At 33.0% G+C, this 21,015-nt stretch overlaps 1 protein-coding gene across 8 annotated transcripts in view; it reads left to right on the top strand.

Moving 5' to 3' along the window:
- Positions 1 to 21,015, top strand: part of LOC125679970 (beta-1,4-galactosyltransferase 1-like) — a 75,999-nt gene that overhangs the window by 2,911 nt on the left and 52,073 nt on the right. The window contains exon 1 of one of the 8 annotated variants that reach the window (XM_056156724.1): positions 323 to 343. The exons of 6 other annotated variants lie outside the window; for them this stretch is intronic. The gene's annotated coding sequence lies outside the window, so the exon portion shown is untranslated. Of the gene's footprint in view, positions 1 to 322; positions 344 to 19,105; positions 19,678 to 21,015 lie in introns of those variants that run through there. One more of the 8 variants, XM_056156708.1, reaches the window with a different exon arrangement.

The following is a 21,015-nucleotide window of genomic DNA, read 5'->3' as shown; positions in this document are numbered from 1 at the left end:
TTGTCAATATTAGCATTTAGTTGTACGCAAATCACTGTTGTAGAATATCTTTCTCTGTATGTATGGTCGAATAATAGATTAAAACAAGGATATTATATTCGAATTAATGATTTGCCAAGTAAGCATTACCCTGTTCATTTTGAAATACATTTATCAATGGGGAAAAGGGGGGGGGGGGGGCTGTTTCATTGCTTGATCCGTCTTTCAACAAAGCAAACAAAAATTCATACGTCACATTTTATCACATGACGTCAGGCACATTGACATGTGGATCGCAATTTGTCACTTGCTTACATATTTTCTTGTGTCGGATTTACTATTAGCGACAACGTTGCATGAAAGGGTAAGTTTTCATGTAGTAGAAGTTTTCACAGAGTTAAAAGCCACAAATTATTGCATTTTCTGATATTTGAAGATTTATTTTGGGTAGGCCTAAACAATGCAATTTGGCGTATTTTCTCAATTTGTCGGAGATGAGCGACTTCAAATTCAATCTGTATCTCTAAAGGGCAGCGAAATACGCATTGTATGCATAGTCTACACATATTTTCTATCATGACAAACTTCACCTTCGATACAATATTTTGATAAATGGCTAGGTTCCGTAGAGCTAATATTAAAGATGGCGACCTTCACAGCTAGACGCTTCGTGTCGCTGTTGCTAAGTGAATAATTGCGCGGCTTAGTTGACTTGTATTTTTCCGAGTTTATGTACTTTTGATAAACGAAGGTTAGCATCTTTTGTCTCTTGCATTAAATTATAAGGAATGACTTTAATTCTAGGACAAATTATACGAGTATAACCTGGTTAGGGTCAGTTTACGCTTTTTTATAATCCGCTTCGCGGATTATAAAGCGTAAACTGACCCAAACCAGGTTATACTAGTATAACTTGCCCCAGAATTAAAGTCATTCCTTAAACATATTAAAAAAACGTGTGAAACATTATTTTTGAGAAAAATATTTTTTGCGAATCCAACTGACTTGCAAAAATGCTAAAAATTAATCGACAGCCAAAATAACCAGATTTACGGTATGTCTTATCACATCAATTTCATGAATACATAAAAATGACATTATATGGCGGTGTACAAATTCAAGCAAGCAACGGAGAATAACATTTAAACAAGGTTTTCTCGCAACTTAAGTGCAAGACATAAATATTTCCCTTAATTACAAAGTTCGTGTACATTATGAACACTTAATAATTGTACAAATTTGAAAATAGATGGTTTTTGCCAATAATACTGTTTGATATATTTATGTCGATATTCCTCGTAATGAGAGCAAATTAATATAAAGTGGTATTCGTCCTCTATTTCAGTTTTACAAAATTTACATATTTTATTTTCTCTAAGTATATTGTTATGGCAACCTGTTTCAATTTCAAGGGTGTGAGAGGATAGTCGAATTCGACAACGCAGTCAGTAATATGTACAATATGGATTGGGTGGGCGGAATTTTTACAGACGACATAACTCAGAGGCGATTCGCACAAAAATACATCTCAAATTATTTTTGAATGCATCATAAGCAGAAGGATAATGCGTACCCTCAAGTAGGACCCGGGGTCACCCGAAAGTAGTTCTTATATCTCGAAATAAATGTGCGTAATAATAAATACAAGCAAAACTCTTATCTGTTGGAAAGGGTGCAAGTGCCTACTTTCTGCTGACTTTGTCATTGTCGAAGCACAAATCTTTCGGCAGGTAGACATGCTCAAATTTACATTGTTATAAGTCCTTTTATTAGGTCTTTCCACTTTTCTGTGTTTTTCATATGTTTATTAAGTACTATTAACATTATTATCAATCTATATTTCTTTTCCTGACGGAGTAATGTTTTTGTTTCAATGCTTCCAGATGAATGAATTTCATCATCATATAAAACCTAAAGAAAAAAGTATGCTATAGTGGGACCATATCGATAATGGAGACTTGTTCCCAGCCTATTGATTAATGGTTCTACAAAGGTTATCCGTTGTCAAAATTATGATATAATGATCATACAATGTTTAATGGTTACCACGGGTCACCCATTGATGTAATAGTCATAAAAAGGTTTCCTCTGGTCACCCATTGATGTAATGGTCATATAAAGGTTACTTCTGGTCACCAATTAATGTAATGGTCATATAAGGGTTACCTCTGGTCACCAATTGATGTACAATAATGGTCAAATAAAGGTTCCATCTGGTTACCTATTGATGTAATGATCCTTTACGAGTTACCTCTGGTCACCATAGATATAATAATCATACAAGGGTAACCGTTGATCACCCATATAAGCAGTGGTTATAAAATGATTACCTTTGGTCATCCACTGATGAAAATGTCATATAAGGGTGTCCTTTGGTCACCCAATGATGTAAATACAATATAAGGTTACCTCTGGTCGCCCTTTAATGCAATGGTCATATAAGAGTTCCCTCTGGTCAACCATTAACGTAAATGTCATACAAGGGTTCCTCTGGTCAACCATTAAAGTAAATGTCATATAAGTGTTCCACCCATTGATGTAATTGTCATATAAGGGTGTCCTCTGGTCACTTATCGATATAATGGTCATATAAGGTTACTTCTGGTCACCCATTGATGCAGTGGTCTTATAAATGTTACCATTGGTCAGCCATTGATGTAATGGTCACATGAGTGTTTGTCTGGTCACCTATTGATGTAATGATCATATACGGGATACCTCCAGTCACCTATTTATGAAATGGCCATAAATGGGTTACCTCTGACTATCCATTGATGTAATGGTCACATGTGAGTTACCTCTGGTCACTTATTGATGTAATGGTCATAAAAGGGTTATATATAATAATCATATAAGGGTAACCGTTGATCAACCATAGAAACTGATTATAAGAGGGTAACCTTTGGTCACTCATAGTAGCAATGGGTATAAAATTGTTACCTCTGGTCACCCATTGATACAAATGTCATATAAGGGTTACCTCTGGTTACCCATTGATGTAATGGTCATATACGGGTTACCCCTGGTCACTCATTGTTATAATGGTCATACAAAGATTACCTTTGGTTACCATTGACAAAATTGGTAGAAACTTCCCCTGAGGTAATAAATATCTTAGTGTATGGGTATGGATGACCTTAGGTCATCCCTGTTTATATTCATACTTCTATTTCAAACATATAACCAAGTACTAGGTAGAGTGACCACATGACCAATCTTCTATGTCTGAAATCCATACTTTCCATAATCTCTTATACACATGTTACAGACTCGCATTGTATATGTTATATTTTCTATTTACAACAATTCTAATGAACAATTACAAAGTCAAACCATAACATAATCTAGACAAAATACACATGGACAATCTAAACATAGCTTTGGATATGATATGGATTAAGGTTTGGTGACAAAATGCCCATTTGATAATAAAATTTACAAACGGTATAGACAAATGATAATAAAACCCTCATTTTATTCTTTGGCTCAGGTGAGCTAAATATTTCACTTTGACACTGTTGTAACATCATAAAATATAATCCACAGTAACATAATTTTCATGTCTGAAATTAATAGTTGAGCAGAGGCCACCCCCAGGTACAACATTATCTTATAATCATCTATGAATAAATTGCAAATAAATAAAAGGACGATATTTCAAGTTCAATTTCACTTTCACTGCATTGTATTTATTATATGCTAGGTTCATATCACAATCTAGTATTTAGGAAAATCTGAGGGATGCAGTTCGCGATACCTGATCAAAATAAAGGGTTCACGCCAGGTGTGAGCGGACGACAGGGGATGTTTAGTCCTCTTAGGCATCTGATCCCACCTCTGGTGTGTCTAGGGGTCTGTGTTTTCCCAACTCTCTATTTTATATTACTTACGGGAGTTATGAGATTGATCACTGTTCGTTATATTCGCCTTTCTTACATAATGAGCATCAGGATCGGTCCTCTAGCATCGAAAGGTCACGATGCAGCGGTCACCTGAACAAAAAGTGAGCGCAAAAGACTTCTTTTTTGCAATTAAGATGAAATTTTTTTCACCTTTTCGACCTTTGCTTTCTTCTGTCACCTTCAGTTGAGTATTCTATTTCTTTTGACGCCTGGATTGTGTGTGTGTCTATTTCAGCGGATCCTATACTGGTCCAACTTTAAAGGATATGTAAATCTGGAAACTGCTCTCTCCTTGTCGCGTTTTTTCAAGATCTATAGAATTGGACAGTTAAAAAGCAGACCTTTCTAATTTTAAGAAATGCAACACAATTATCTTTGACTAAATAAATGCGTTTTCCAGATTTTAGAAGGGACATTTTCAGCCAAAGCGCTTGTTACAAGACAGCACAGCTTAAATAATGATAGAGAAGCGTAAGGTAATTCCCTATACCACATCTTAATATTGAAAAACCGACAGATTGTTGTCAAAATTTGAACATATTTTGTCGAGGATGTATATTTACCAAATTCATGAAACAAAACATATGGGTTTAGCAGAGTAGAGCCACTTCTAACATTAGAACACACCACTAAAAAAAACACGAAGTGTCAATATACACAGGTTTTGTGGCATCGTCTTTATCTAAACAGTGGAAATATGTTTCTTTTATATTAAATGAAGAGAATGGATTGAATTTGACTGGTTTTATAATTCTTCATCTACTGAACCATGCTGTTGGTTTCAAAGTGATGATAATGCACGCATAGTAGTTCACATTTTGACTTTATAGCCTATCATATCCGAACATTTGTAACTTCTAAAACCTACAGACTTTTGAAACACTTTAATATGTTTAACCTTTACACTCCAGTAATCCTTTGATTTAAAAAGTATATGGGGCAGCGGACAATTTGAGAGCCCAATGACACCCTCTATGTTAAAAACCATGAAAAAACGCATATTGGAAAACGGTGTTTTAAATTCCTATCCCTGCAAACATGTTTAATTCGTCATTTACATTGCTAAATTACCATTTCAAGAAATATTACAGTGTGTTTTCTGAAACACAGTTTAAAACATTGAAGCTTTTAATAACTAAAAACCACTTTCAATGATTGCCGTAAGCTTTGGGGATCGGGCTTGAAGTTTGAAAAATCAAAACTGTAACGTGGAGCTTGCTAAAAGGCAATGCCGTGCCTGTGGTTATGAGAAAGAAAGTATCAATGAACGATGATATATATGATGAATTCCAGTTTCGCATTGTGAAGTAATAAATCTATAGTCCAATGACATAGTGATTCCCTATCCATAGACTCGAAATATAAGACTAATCCATAGACTACGTCACATGAATACTGACATGACGTCGCAATTGATGAAAAAATATATTCAAACTTCAACCGGAGTTCGTTTGCCCACAAATTTATACATGTACATAGATGAGGCCTTGACGGGGAGTTTGAAAATAGATTATGTTGTCAGATCGTTGAAACAACATAAACTTATGTAGATCGGAATGATTTTTACATTTGTTAACGCCCAGTCAGAGAAATTTAACCTTCAGGGCTCGTGTTACAGTAAAAAGTCTGGAACATTAGAATATTTTAAAATACCCAAATTCGGCATTCTTCGTTCCCTAGGTAATTTTTTACTGTCAACAACGTAACGTATTATTGTGTTTCACTCCCTTGAGAGAGATCAGGCAAACATGTGGGCTTTCCACTGTCGTATGTCAACCATATTTCATAAAAAAATAATAAAGTCAATCAACGAAATTTATTTACACTATGCACAATACGGTGGGAAAAGGTATCATCCTAAAAATCACACCATTCACTGAAATGTCACTCACTCCCGTAATGCTCAACAATATGTTGTGCTATAAAATAATTAACCCGCCAGTTACTTGTACTTTGACTAAATATATATTAATTCCCAATTATAACATCCCTAAATATCCTAATGTACTTATAATGAAATGTTAACTACCATAGATATTCCCATTGGGTTTCCCATGAATGGGCGTCCCACAATATTATGGGTCTCCCACAGGGGTTCGTCTGCAACTCAATAATATTATAACTAATGACAAGTTGGCATGTTTTGATTCAAGCTAGTTCCATCTTTTTTGCCAATTTTTTAGTCATGTGATTTTTTTTGTGTGTGTATATAGGGTTTTGTATTCATGATTGCTCTATATTAATTAGGGCAAAATTAAGATATGCTCTTATTGTATTGCATGTACCTTTTTGGGTTGTTCTCATTTTCCTTGTGACAGGTGTAACATATATTTTATATAGGACAATTCTGCTACATGTATATTGTTTTTACTTACATTGGCATTTGTAATAAATGTTCTTTTTCAATTCAAAGTATGTTGCTATTATCTATTGGCAAAAAACAGAACAGAGTAGACTCTGGTAGATAGATTTGAAGGAAAAACACAGTCTATGGTATAAAACATAGACGATGGTATAACTAATTAAATATAATTATCCAGCTGTTCTGATTTCGTTAATCATTTCCCCAATTTTGTGGGAGCTGTATATATAAATTGCTTGTAGTCATGCTTAGGTCAGTGTCCGTTCTCGGTTGGGTGGGTTGTGCGTCCAGACGACTAGAAACGGTCTATATTTATACTGTACCATTTATGTACCCCTTGGTAACCTTAGTCAACCAATCGTTGACCCGAATTGGCCCTGCGACACTTTCGGTATAAACAACTGGGGGAAATGCACGCAGACAAGATAGCTAATGGAAAACTGCTAATATTGAAGTAAAACTGGCAGTGTAACCTTTATAAAACGGCAAGTACAAGTAGCTACTATCGTAATACTTCGATAAAAATATACACATGATTGGGAACATTCAAAGATGAAACATAATAAATGACAGGCCATGTGCTCTAGAGCTGGGGATCGGGCCGAATCAATACGGAACCCTATTCTAAACATTTGTAAACATACATGTATGAAATGTGACACGCATGTAATCAGCGTGTATTAGGAATATAAGCTAGCGTTTCATACCAATAATTAACACGATATAATGCTGGACAGAATACATCATGTAATAAACTGATGACAATAACCGTATGAGCTGCGAGTGATCTGAATATATGAAGTGAAAAACCGAATTTCGTAACAGTATCATAATTTGTTTAGTCCAAAAATAAATAATAATTACACTGTTTATTTTAGAAAAAGAGCACCAATTACAGATGTATAAAGGAATAAAATTACCAGATAGTGTGTACCCTTACCAAAACTAAATGTTTGCCGCAAATGGATTTGTTTGGCATAGCTATTCACCAAAACATTCCAGAAGTTTGCCAGTAATGGCAAACAGTTGTAGCAAAGTTCTGGTAAACATTTGGGAGTTTTAAAAAAGATTTACCACTAGTGGCAAACAGTTGCGGCAATTTTCTGGCAAACAATACAGATTAAATTTCTTGATCCGTCTATCAAAACAAAATGCGTCATGTCCTGTTAAATAACGTCACACCGCATCGATTGATATATATGTTGATCGCGATCTGTGAATTGCTTACAAGTTTTTTACTGTGTCGGATTTAATTTGTGACAATGCTCATGGTATGGTAACCTATAACGTAGTTTGATAAAATTCTAATGAAATAAAAAGCTGCAAATTATTCTGCATTTTCTATTGCATGGCCTATTTTGTGTGATGTCTGTCTGAGCGACTCCAAAGTCGGATCTTGCGGTGTGAAGTAAACAATAGGCCTATATAATACACATGTATATGTAGGGACAACTGCACCTTATCCCATATATTTAGCCTACACATGGTTTATGAACACTTATCAAGATTCATTGCATACTCCATCTTGCGTTTTTGAATATTGATAAAGTACAAACTCAAGTTTTGCGAAGAACCAAGATGGCGGCCTTCGCTTCGTCGTTATGTTGCGAAGTGAATCTTTGCGCGGCGCAAGCGATTTTTAATTATCGGTACTTATTTACCTTTTTTTAATTAAAAGTGTGGACAGTGTAGTTTTATCATTTTGCTTTCAACGAACAAAGCTAATACACCAATGTAATTAGAATGTAACCTTACTTGATGCAGAATGTGACAGGCGGATCCAGGATTTTTTAAAGGGGGTGTTCTACAATCGATTTTGGATTTCAAGGGGGGGGGGCACCCTCAAAATGTGTTACTTATACCCTTTTAAAGAAATATTTTCTGACAAAAAGGGAGAATTTTGCAAACCCGGGACGAAAACGTATTCTAAAATGAAACAGCAAACTTTGCAAATACTCGACACATGTACACCATTATTTGGAATATCATATTTTGGTTAAACATTATTTTTCGAATATCGTACAGAGATTGTATAGATGTTTTATAACAGATTTATGTGTACAAGTACGTCTTGTATACCATCAAGCAAAAATTAACCTAGCAAAAGCATTTTGATTCCTTTGATTTTCTATTTCATAGTCAGCCTACAACTTAACATCGCTGTCATCTAAATTGGATAAAAAGAAAAAGGCTCGTCTTCATATTCTTTCTTATACATTATTAAACGATTTTTTTTTCAATGTGTGTAGCCAATCAAATTGCATGTTACAAGTAGAATTAAACAATTGATAGATAACGTTAACCAATTTACAATCGATAATATCTTTAAGCATTTTGTGATAAACTAATGTTGTCTCCTATGAACCAAAATATCAAGTAGGATTTTTACTCTATCTTTCGGAATCACAATTAGTTTCAAAACTATCTTTTCATTGCAAATTCTTTTTCTAGTTTCGCATTTTATACACATTGCTATTGTTCATATGAATAAATTGATACGTAATGTCATGCATTTGATGATTTATAATTCTTGATACATGTATATTCCAAATAGCTGCTGGTATATTGTACATTAGTACATGTTCGAGGGTTGTCAAGGGGGGGGGGATGCCACGAAGAGTGGCACACGCAGAAGAGCCTGTATTTTGATAAAGAAATGTGTACGATGTTATCAGAAACGCAATTGGTTTTTGCTTATGTGCATCGGGGTGTACTAGTATGTTTAAAGGGACTGATTCACGATTTTTGATAAAAACATTTTTCAATTTTGATGTTAAACATTAAACATATAACTCATTTAATGTTGACAGCCAAAATTTTGACCTTCTGAATGCAAGAATGAAAGCAATATATTAGCCTTAAATCTGTGTTATGTAAACAAAAACTCGAGTCTTTATGTAAACAAACAAACAAGTGAAATATTGATTTTATAATATAATGCATCTTAATTTTGCATAGTCACAAATTTTTACTGTTAGATGACATATTTTACCCCCAATAATGATTGAAATGCGAAAGATATAATAAACTTAGATCGATATTCATTTCTTTTGAAAATTTGGTAAACAATAGCATATCGCAATATTTGTTTACAAAACAAATAATAAACTCTCTATATTGAGCTTCTGTGATAATGTATAACCTTAATTTTCAGGTGAAATCTTCCAAACAGTAGATTTTGATCATTAAAAGTGAAAAACAAAATTTTGGGGAAAATCATGAATTTTAACAACATTTTGGAATTAACTGTTTTACTATCATGACTATTGATATATAATACACTAAAATATTGCTTTTTAAAAAATATCAACATCAACAAAGACACACAGAATTAATAGCCATGTCTAAGACTTTTTGGGACAACCCTCGTAGGCCTACGTGCATTTCTGCACACAGACATATTCATCATTCAAGAACGACTCCTTTTAACAGTTATTATATAATCGATATCCGTAGCATGGAGATGGAATGTTTAAAATAAGTTTATACCATTGTGTACTCTTCCTAGACACCTGATCCCACTTCCGACATATGCAGAGGTCCGTGTTTGCCCAACTTTTTTATCTTGTATTGATTAAAGGATTTGAGATTGATCACTGTTCACCATACATTGCTCTTTTAAATTACTTGGTATGCTTAAGGAAATTCTTATCAACGTCAATAGAAAAGAAAGATTCGTGTAATGGGATGGTGGTAAGCTGTAGATTTGTTAACGTATGGAAAACAGAAGAGGCCATGGGCTTTATCACTCACCTGAGTACTAGTTTTAGCAAACTAGATTGTTATAACGACCATAAAATTTGTGAAATGCTGACTTTAACCAAGACTGTTTTCAAACCCCTGGATATTTCCATAAGCAGAAGAAGTTCTTGCATATCGAATCAGTTGATAGATATAAACACTATATGCAGGTGATAATGCAATATTGCTACATAAATATGGAAAGTTGACGATGGAGAAGCTGAAATCATCCCGTTTATCATAAAGTTGAGTTGTTAGTTTGCCGTTAAAATTTATTTTTTCAATAAAATATCTAAGTTTAACTTCTGCGTGAGAAAAAAATATCTTGCTGTGGACTTCAATTCGACAACTCAACTGTATGAAAAACGGGATGATTTCAGCTTCTCCATCGTCAACTTCCCATATTTATGTAGCAACATTCCATTATCACCTGCATATGGTGTTTATATCTCTCAACTGATTCGATACGCAAGAGCTTGTTCTGCGCATAGTAAGTTTTTTTTTAAATGTTTCATATTTTGTATTTTCAACACATTTATACATACAAACTGTAATCTACACTCTCTCATTCACACTTGCAATTACTCTGTGCACCTTCTGTATCAACAATAACCATGCATTGTATATACATGTATGATATATATAATATATACATACACACACATAAATATATATATATATATACACACATAGATATACACATTTCATATAAATATATTTTGATTTTCAACAAACTACAACCGCCGAGGTGCCCGAGAGGTTAGAGTGTTCGGGAGTAGGTTAGAATACCGACTGCGGAGGACTTCCGGTGTACTTGTTGTAGTGAGCACGAGGAAATTTTGTGTGTCGGAAAATTTACCTTTTTGCGTCTACTGTGAGTAGTATATTTGCCGACTGCTGTTCTACAGAAGGCTTTATGTATATATGTTTCAATTTTCTGTGTAAAATAGTTAGACTTTGAGAACATTGTAAATAATTGTGCATAAATGTGAGATGGCAGCTACGTCGGGTGGCAGCCATCTTGGCGGATCAAACAATTTATTCAAAGACAGAAAGTACTGTCGTGAGAACACTGTGGTTGTAAATGTTAAAGACAATTTTCTCATCAAACCCGAGGGAATAATACAATTCGTCAATGAGAACTGTGGTTTGGGGTCTCTTTATGCATGTGTGCCTAAATCAGGTAATTTGTATGAACTTACTCTTGATGGAAAAGCACCAACACAATATTTGCTGGAAGGAATAAGACTTGGCAATGATTTGTTTGAATGTCGTGAAGTTGTACAGACTTCACTGATTGTTAGTTTTTTACACCTTCCTACTTACATAGATGATGGAGAGATTGAACAAACTTTAACATCAATGGGTGTTGAATTGCTGTCACCTATTAACAGACGATTTTATCCTGGAACTACAATTGCTGACGGAACAAGGTACGTTAGGGTGAAACTACCTCCTCATATGCCCTCTTTTCCATTCACTGTGAAATTTCAAAAGGAGTATCATAGGTGTATTCATAACGGTCAAATGAAAGTATGTTGGCTGTGTTACGCGAGTGATCATTTATTTAGAGCATGTCCAAAATTTGTGTGCTTCAAGTGTAAGCAGCAAGGTCACTACATTTAAATGCCAGTGTTGCATGAGTGATCACAGTTCTGAAGAAAACAATGAATTGGAAGTGTCTGAGGTGGAGAAAGAGGACGTGTTAGAGGGTAACACAAATATGGAAAGAGAAGAGTCGAACGAAGGGGTGCAACATGAGAACGAAAATATAGACGAATCACTTATTTGTGCGGAAACCAAACAAAAGAAACATACTGAGACGACAGAAAATCAAATTATTGTGAATAAAAACGATAAAGTGAATATGTCTACTAATAAAAATGCCCCTAAGGATGGTGAAAACGAAATTCAAGAGCGGAAATTGAATGAAGCCTCTCAGGATTGTGAAAACATGATTCAAGAGCGGAGTGAGAGTGACTCTAATGTAGGAACAGATTCGGAAAATGAAATCATCATCGTAGAGGGGAAAGCCAAAAGAAAAAAGAAATTGAAGAAGAAGAGAAACGCAAAAAAGAATAAATGAAATGGAAAGAATGGACAAACTCTTATTCTTAATTACAATCATGGTGATAGTAACTTCGTGGAACTGTAATGGATTGTGTAATGTAAATAAGATGAAAATGATATTTAGTTTATTGGATGAAAGGAAGTATGATATCATTGGTTTACAAGAAACTCATTGACGAGATGACTTCATTGAAAAATATAAACATTTATGGAAAGGACGTATTATGTACAATAACTCTGAGACGTCGTCAAAGGGTGTAGCTTCTTTGATTAGAAATGAATTAAAAGATAATATTCAATGTGTAAAAGGGTGCGATGGTAGATTTCTACATATAAAATACAAAGAAAATGATGAAAATTTTGATATTATAAACATATATGCACCTAACGTTGCAAAAGAAAGGGCCAATTTTTTTCAAGATATGTCTAGTATCATTTCATATTCAGTGAATCTTATAATACAAGGTGATTTTAATAACACACTTGCAGAGATTGATAGATGTGGTAAGACACGTCATGTTTATGACCAGGGTTACAAAGCCCTGTTCAATATGATGAATCAACATGGTGTAGCAGATTTATGGAGAAGTAGAAATAGAGGAGAAAAAGTTTTTTCAAGAAAAATGTTAGTAGGAAACATGTTAGTTCAAAGTAGAATAGATTACATTCTAGTTTCACACGTTATAAGAACATATGTTAGAAATATTTATTATGTTGAAACTACACTAAGCGATCATTCGATGGTCGTGATGTACTTGAATAATACTGTTTGTGAAAGAGGACCAGGGTTGTGGATACATAATAATTTGCTATTGAATGATGATACATATAAAACAAAAATCATAGAAATTATTGAAAGAGAAAAAAATTGTATATTATATGAAAATTCAATGTTGGTGTGGTGGGATAATTTGAAATACAAGCTCAAAAAGTTTTCTCAAAGTTTTAACAAAACTAGAGCCAGGGAACGAAATAAAGAATATTATGGTTTACAAAACAAAATGCAAAGAATTTCACAAAATTTAGCAAATGGAGTACAAGTTGATTTTGAAAAATATGAAGCAATCAAACAAGAATTGTCAGATTTTGAAAATGAAAAGTGTCAGGGTGCAATACTTAGATCAAAAGCACAGTGGGCAAATGAATCAGATAAATGCACGAAATATTTTTTGAATTTAGAAAAACGAAGACAATAATCAAATTCAGTAAAAGAATTGTTGAGTGACACAGAAGAAATAAAGAAGGATATTGATTCAATTTTAGAAATAGAGTACAATTTCTATTCTAACTTATATTCATCAGTGCGCATTGAGTCTGAAAGTAAGGCACAGTTTTTGTCATATGTGAATAGAAAAATTGAAGAAAATGATAAGGAAATATGTGAAAGGGATATTAACAAAGAAGAAATTGAAACTGCAATCAAGGAAATGGCTAATAATAAAAGCCCAGGATCTGATGGGATGACTGTTGAATTTTATAAAATGTTTTTGCCACAATTAAGAGATATTCTACTCAATTTATTTAAAGAAATTAACAGAAAACAAACGATGTCTAACTCTATGAAAATGGGTGTTATTACGTTGTTATACAAGAAGAAAGGAGATAAGAAATTGTTGAAAAACTGGAGGCCTATAAGCCTGTTAAATGTAGATTATAAGATAATAGCAAGAGTTATGGCAAATAGACTGAAACAGGTATTACCAAATATTGTGTCTGAAACACAGACTTGTTGTATAATAGGAAGAGATATTGCAGATACTCTAGTTAGCATTAGAGATGTGATTGATATGGTAGAGATGGATAATTTAGAGGGTTATGTGGTTAAAATTGATCAGGAAAAAGCTTTTGAAAGAGTGAGTCATGAGTATTTACTTGATGTATTAGAAGTATTTGGTTTTGGAACCCAATTTAGAAAATGGGTACAGATATTTTATACGGATATATGCAGTAGTGTAAAGTGTAATGGACATTTAACTAAATATTTTTCTATTAAAAATTCTGTTAGACAAGGTTGTCCAATATCTGCATTATTATATGTTTTATCAGCAGAACCTCTGAATTATGTCATGAAACAAAATACAGTAATAAGAGGTATTCCAATACCAATGTCAGAAAAGAATGGGTTGATGTTTCAACATGCTGATGATACTACAATGACAGTGTGTGACAAAAATTCTGTTTTTGAAGTTTTCAAAGTATCTGACATGTATGAATAAGCATCTGGTGCCAAAATAAACATTCACAAGTCTGAAATAATGTGTATAGGAACTGGTAGAAGTTTTGAACAGGAAAATATATCATTGAGTGTTTCTGAGACGAGTGTCATGAAAATTCTTGGTATTTATTTTGGCAAAAATGGAGTAGAGTGTGAAAATTTAAATTGGAGAGACAAAGTTAGAAACATTAAGCAAACTCTTAATTTATGGAGACAGAGATCCTTAGCAGTTCAAGGTAGAGCCACTTTAATTAATACCTTGTTTATGTCTAAATTATGGTACTCATTGTCAGTTATATCGATTCCACAATGGGCTAGAGACAGTATTCAAAAGGAGTGTACCAATTTTTTATGGAATTTTGGCTCACACTTGGTATCTTATAAAACAATAATTGGTGAAAAACACAATGGTGGTTTGAAAATAGCTGATATCTATCTAAAAATGTTATCATTTAGACTAAAGTTTCTTGCAAAGCACTTTTGTTGTAATAAAGATTTTCTGTGGAAACATATTTTTAGATATTTCCTATCAAAGATTCAAAATTTAGGAGCAGGAATGGAGATATTTTTACTACAGTTTAAGAAAACAGATTTAGAGGGTCTACCACAGTTTTACAATGAATTATTCTGTGCATGGCATGCCATAAAAGATTATATCATTGTTACAGAAAAAGAAAATGATGTTTTTAATTATTGTCTGTTTTTTAATCCGAAAGTACAAATAAGAAACAAAATGTTGAATTGGAAAGATTTTATTAGTGCTAGTATTACACATGTCAAGGATATTTCATATGAAGTAATTCCGGGATTTTTACCAATATCATGTATTGTGGAGATTTTTCAAGAACAAAATTCAGAGGTAAATGTCTCACTGATTACAAAAAATTATAAGGATTTGTTATTATCTATTCCAGAAGAATGGAAAAATTATGTTCATGAAAATGAGTACAAAAGAACATGCTTTCAGCCAAATTTTGATATTTCATATAGAGATCAAAGGATAGTGTTCCAATCCGGTACAGTACAAATATTTTATAATTTGTTAGTTCAAAAAATGTTTCAAGAACCGGTGTCAAATATTTATTGGCGAGATAAACTTGATATGAATGATAAATCATCCATTGAAAAGCGATGGGAAACGGTATGGGTGTTATACAAAACACCAGATATTACTGAACTGGATTTCAAAATTTTTCACAATATCATATTTACATATGAGAAACTTTTTAAGATAGGGAAGTCTGATTCTAAAATATGTCCAATTTGTATGCTAGAATGCGAGGATATAATGCATTTATTTATTAGATGTAAAGAGTTGGCTAAATTTAAGAACAATTTTGTTATTTATCATCTTGAATCGTTATTGAAAGATTGTGAAAGTGATGTTTTTAACAGATTAAACTTTGAAGAAATATTCATGACAGCATTACATAAGGGTATCAAAAACGTGAATGTATTTTTTGTAAATTATTTTATATCAGTATGCAGATTTTGTATTTATAGAAGAAGACAGATTTTTTGCAAAGTGAAAAGAAAATTGATATTGAAAGGCTTTGTAGATATACATTGAGACATTACATTTCATATAACCATTATCAATTGACTGATTTAGAAAAGAAAATGAACCTGTTTAAAAAGTTTTTCTTACATAGAAATCCTCTATTGAAAGAAACAGAGGGAATATTATTGTTCATATTTTAGATACAAAGTGTTTTAAATGTGATTGTAACTGATGATTAGTCTGTGATATCTGTTTAAATGTTAATCAATAAAAGAGAAGAAAAAAGAGTGTTCGCCCCGCATGCGGAAGGCCGGGGTTCGAATCCCGGCCGCGACAGACCTAAGTCGTTAATACAGGTAGTGACAGTTCCATCGTCAAATGATCGGCATCAGGTGTGAATGTCAGGGGTCCTCGGAGATGACCTTAAAAACAGATGACCCGTGTCACAGTAGGTGTGGCACGCTAAAGAATCCTTAAGCATAGGCCCAAATTTGAAGCCCTTGACCGGTCTTTGTGACGTCTCCATATGAGTGAAAAATTCTCGAGCGAGACGTTAAGCAAGATACAATCAATCAACACTACTTGTCCATTATAGTATCATACAATGCCCATTTATCAAAGCATTTTGAGTAATAAATGTGTTGGGTTTTTTTAGCTAACAAAAGAAGAATTTTTTTCAAACTTCCATCAATATTGCCTAGTAACACACTTCGTTTTGTGATTTTATAATCTTTTTCAAATGCATTGTACCATTTCACAAAATCTCTCCAGAAGGCAGATACATACACACAGTCATAAAAAATATGAGTGACTGTTTCTCTTTCGCTTTTGCAAAATGAACACAAGTCATTATCTACAAGTTTAAGTTTGTGAAGGAACGAGTTTGTAGCTATATAACACATAAGAACACGGTATTGAAAATAAATTAATTTTGTTTCTTTTGTGCATAATGATGCATTCATATAATAAAATTCCCAACATTTTTCTGAAATAGTTTCACTGAGATAAGTTTCCCACTTTCCTCTTTTGAGTTGTGGGGCTATGAACTTCTTTTCCTTCATAACTTGATATAAAAACTTAACATTAGAAGTAGAGTTCATTTTCTGTACAATACACTGATTTGGACTCAACAATTCGTGATGTACTTTGTTTTTAAAATCAGCAATTTGTCTTTTAATCTTTTTGGGTACTTTTGAAATAAGACAATAATAGCTCAAAAAGTTCTTTGTACCAACCACATCTTTTACATCAGTAAAGCATTTGAATATTCCATTCTGCAAAACTAAGTCATTCAAGGACTCAATGCCAACCCAATTTGTATAAAAATTCAATTTTTTAACATCAACAAAGTTTCTAATATCTAAATTCAAATAATCTGTAACAGAAAGAGAGCTTTCTTTAACTCTTGATAGAGCTTTAAACATATCTTTCCAAAACACATTGTTAATGTGATTTACAAATTCATTAAGTTTTTCTTTGGATAGGTGAAAAATGGAATCCACATTTCTAAGATTTGAAATATTATGCAACATATGTTGCAATATACCCTCATTATCTGCAAGGTACCTTTTGACCCATTTCAGCTTAATATAAGACGTAAAAGATGCCAAATATACCATATTTAGTCCCCCTTCATCATAATTACCCAAAACTGTATTTCTTTTTCAACTTTTCTACCTTGTATCCCCAAATAAATTAAAAAAATATTTTATTCAACTCTTCCAGTACTTGTTTAGGTGGGTCAGGTAATGCTGAAAATAAGTGTATGAGCTTTGGGAGTGCTAAAGTTTTGATAATTGTGATTTTACCTATTGGAGTTAAATCTCGTTTAGTCCACAGACCTAACAATTTTTTAATGGTATTGATTTTAGATTGATAATTACATAAAGTCATGTCTTCCAGATTTTTTGTAAATACTATTCCGAGGAGCTTAAAATTGCTATTTCCCCATTTTATTTTCCGATCATTACACAAAGTTTCCGCCGAACCTGATTTGCTCCCCAACCAAATTGCTTGTGATTTTGCAATACTTAAACGTAGTCCAGAAATCATTCTAAACATATCTGATAGATTCTCTAAAGTGATTTTTCACTGCCATCATCATCCGCATACTGGTCTAATTTGTTTTCTTTTCCAGCCACAATTATCCCCTTAATATTTCGATTTTCTTTAAGTGCTATTGCCAACAATTTTACTGTAATAATAAAGATATATCGTGCCAATGTATCTCCTTGTCTACACCCTCGTTCAAGACTGAGGAATTTAGATAAGTTTCCATTGTTAATGATACAACTGGTACTAGAGGTGTATAGAGTAAGAAACCATTTTACAATAAATTCCCCGAAATTGAAGGACCTGAGTGTCTTTACAATAAAATCCCATTCCAATGAATCAAATGTTTTTTCAAAATCTAATAATAATAATAACAATCCTGACTGATTTTGCTTTTTAAAGATAATCAATCAAATCATACAAAAAACGAGCATTTTCACCAATAAACCGTCCCTTTATAAAACCCTTCTGAGTATCACTTATGATACTTGTTAGTACTTTCTTTAAACAATCTGCTATGGCACTAGAACCAATTTTGTAATCAACATTTAATAATGATATGGGTCGCCAATTTTTTTATAGAGCGTCTATCTTTTTCTTCTTTGGGAATACAAATTATTACACCTTGAGATTGAAACTGGGACAAATTTCCAATCTGGTATCCCTCATTTAATGAACGAATCACAAACGCAGCAATGTCTTTCCAGAAAAAAATGTAAAACTCAACTGTAAAACCGTCCGAACCTGGTGATTTTTTATTTTTCATATTCTTTAATTCTTCACTGCACTCCTGTAGTCTCAGTATACCTTCACAGTTTTCTTTCTGTGAATTTGCTAATTTAACACTGTGTTTTAAAAAAATATCCTCACAGAATGCTGTTTGATTATTATCTATCTCTTAATTTACTTTTGTATAGATCCGAGTAAAAATTGACTTGTTCTGCTCAAATTTGCGTATGTTCTGTAATATGGTTTCTATCTGAGTCAATGAGCTTGGATATAGTTTTATTTACAAAGTTTCTTTTTTCCAATTTACAAAAAATATTCCGACCCCCCCCCCCCCAATTTCATACCAAGTAGCCTTTGACTGTAACATTAAACCTTCAATATAGTTAGCCCTTGAATTTTGTTGCTGCTTTTCTTCAAGTAATTTTAAAATATCTTCCTTTCCTTATGCACTTACTGCAGATTCCAATTCCAAAATTTTTTTTTTTTGCTCTTATAGATGAGTATTCTATTGAAACTGACCGAAGTTTCATTTTGAGAATCTCCCAGAACAGCTGATCGCTAACTCTAAATTTCATATCTTCCTTTTGCCCCAAGTCACCAGATACCATATACTCTTCTATTGTTTCCCCGATGAATTGTTTCACTCTGTCAATATATCCAGTTTCCAATAATAATTGAGAATTAAATTTCCAGTAGCCCTCTCCCCTTTTCCTTTCACTTGTTTTAAATCTAAAAAAAAAATTGCAGAATGGTCTGTTCTATAACCTGGAATAATTTTAGTGTCAAGCATTTTACTAAATACACAGTCCGAAACTAAGAAATAATCTATTCTAGATTGAATTACTGGTTTTGATCTCCTCCAGGTGAAGTGTCGAGCTTCATAATTCCATATCTTCCATGGGTCATTGTTGTGTAACACGAATATTTTTACGTACGAATTACTCAGAAGTAGAACTTTTCATGAGTTACTGCCCTTGTCTTAAACTCTCCAGTTAGTACAATCAGATTTGTCAGTCGATATAGATGCTGACAGAGACAGAAGTCTCCACGCGCACCACGTAGGGCAAAGATGCCACCACACCTTGTACAGAGTACAACCCTTTATCGTATCCTGTAGTCGCACAGTGTAAGTTTTTATTATATTTTCATTTATTTATGACATGCAGTATTTATCAGTTTGGATGTAAGTGTAGGTAAACAATGTACCTGTTTGGCGGGAAATAGTTCGTGCATAGTCAACCATTGTCTATGAGATATATGTAGTAAAAGTAATCATTTCCTTTTATTCGATATTACTTTATAGTCATACTAGTATTTATATTTTTTGAATACTGCATAATTAATTGGTATAATGTGATGTTAATTTTTTATACAAATTTTCATATTCTTAAAATATTCATTATTTGTCAATCGTGAGTGCATACCTTTATTGTAAGTTATTCTGAATTTCTTTATGTAATTGTGTATTTATTTTTGTTACAGCTTTTTACTAATTGAATAAACTAACGTACAGAAACCTAGTCTTTCATGTCAGTACAGTCATATATTTCCAGCTCTGTCTTTATAGTTAGTATTTTTTAATGAGCCTTTGGATTGTTTTATCTTTTTACGTTAAATGTGTCCTTATTTTTATCTTACAACATTCCAGTCACCACAAAAAATAATCGACAAACTTAGTGACCTTAGTAAGAATTTTTTTTTTTTAAAATATGGGCTATCCAAATTAGGACCATATAACTTAACTAATGTAAGTCTAGTATCATTTGCTGTTTTAAAAATCTAAAATAATAAATCTACCAGAAGAGTCCTTTAGGACAGAGTGAATAGTGAATTCAAAATGTATTCGAAACATGATAGCAACACCTGCAGAACTGCTAGTATTACTACTGAAAATAGATTTATATCCCCATTCTGACTCCCAAAACCATTCAACATCAGGCTCCGGGATCATGAAACTGTCTTAAAGTTAAGTCAAAATTTTGACTTTAAATTAAGATTTGAACTTAGCTAAGATTGCTGACTTAAATGGATCACAAAACGAACTTAAGCAAATCTTAACTAAGATTGTCTTAACTTAAGTCTAAGTCTAGAATCTTAAATTGCTATAGCAACAAGGAACTCTTTTGCGTAGAGGTAACAAAAAGATATAAAGAATAAATGACTTAAACAACATAGTCAGTGTCTAAAACTTCTAATTTATGATCACTAATGCTGACGCAGGCACATACATGTACCAACACCCCCCCCCCCCTTTATTAAAAAGAAACTTATTTTCGTTATTACATACATGTACATACAAATTTTGATGTATTGACCCCGTCGCCTCCCTCTTTCTAAAAGTAGTAATGAATGAAAGTGGAAATGTAAGAGTGACTGAAGCGATAATTTTATTAAATTCAATGCCTTTATTTATTTTGTCGACTGTGTGCGTACATGTAGCAAAGAAGGATAACTCTAATTAATT

The sequence above is a fragment of the Ostrea edulis genome, chromosome 1, assembly GCF_947568905.1.
Source record: "Ostrea edulis chromosome 1, xbOstEdul1.1, whole genome shotgun sequence".
Classification (NCBI taxonomy): domain Eukaryota; kingdom Metazoa; phylum Mollusca; class Bivalvia; order Ostreida; family Ostreidae; genus Ostrea; species Ostrea edulis.
The sequence above is the reverse complement of the archived record's forward strand: the minus strand, read 5'-3'. Positions and strand labels throughout refer to the sequence as shown.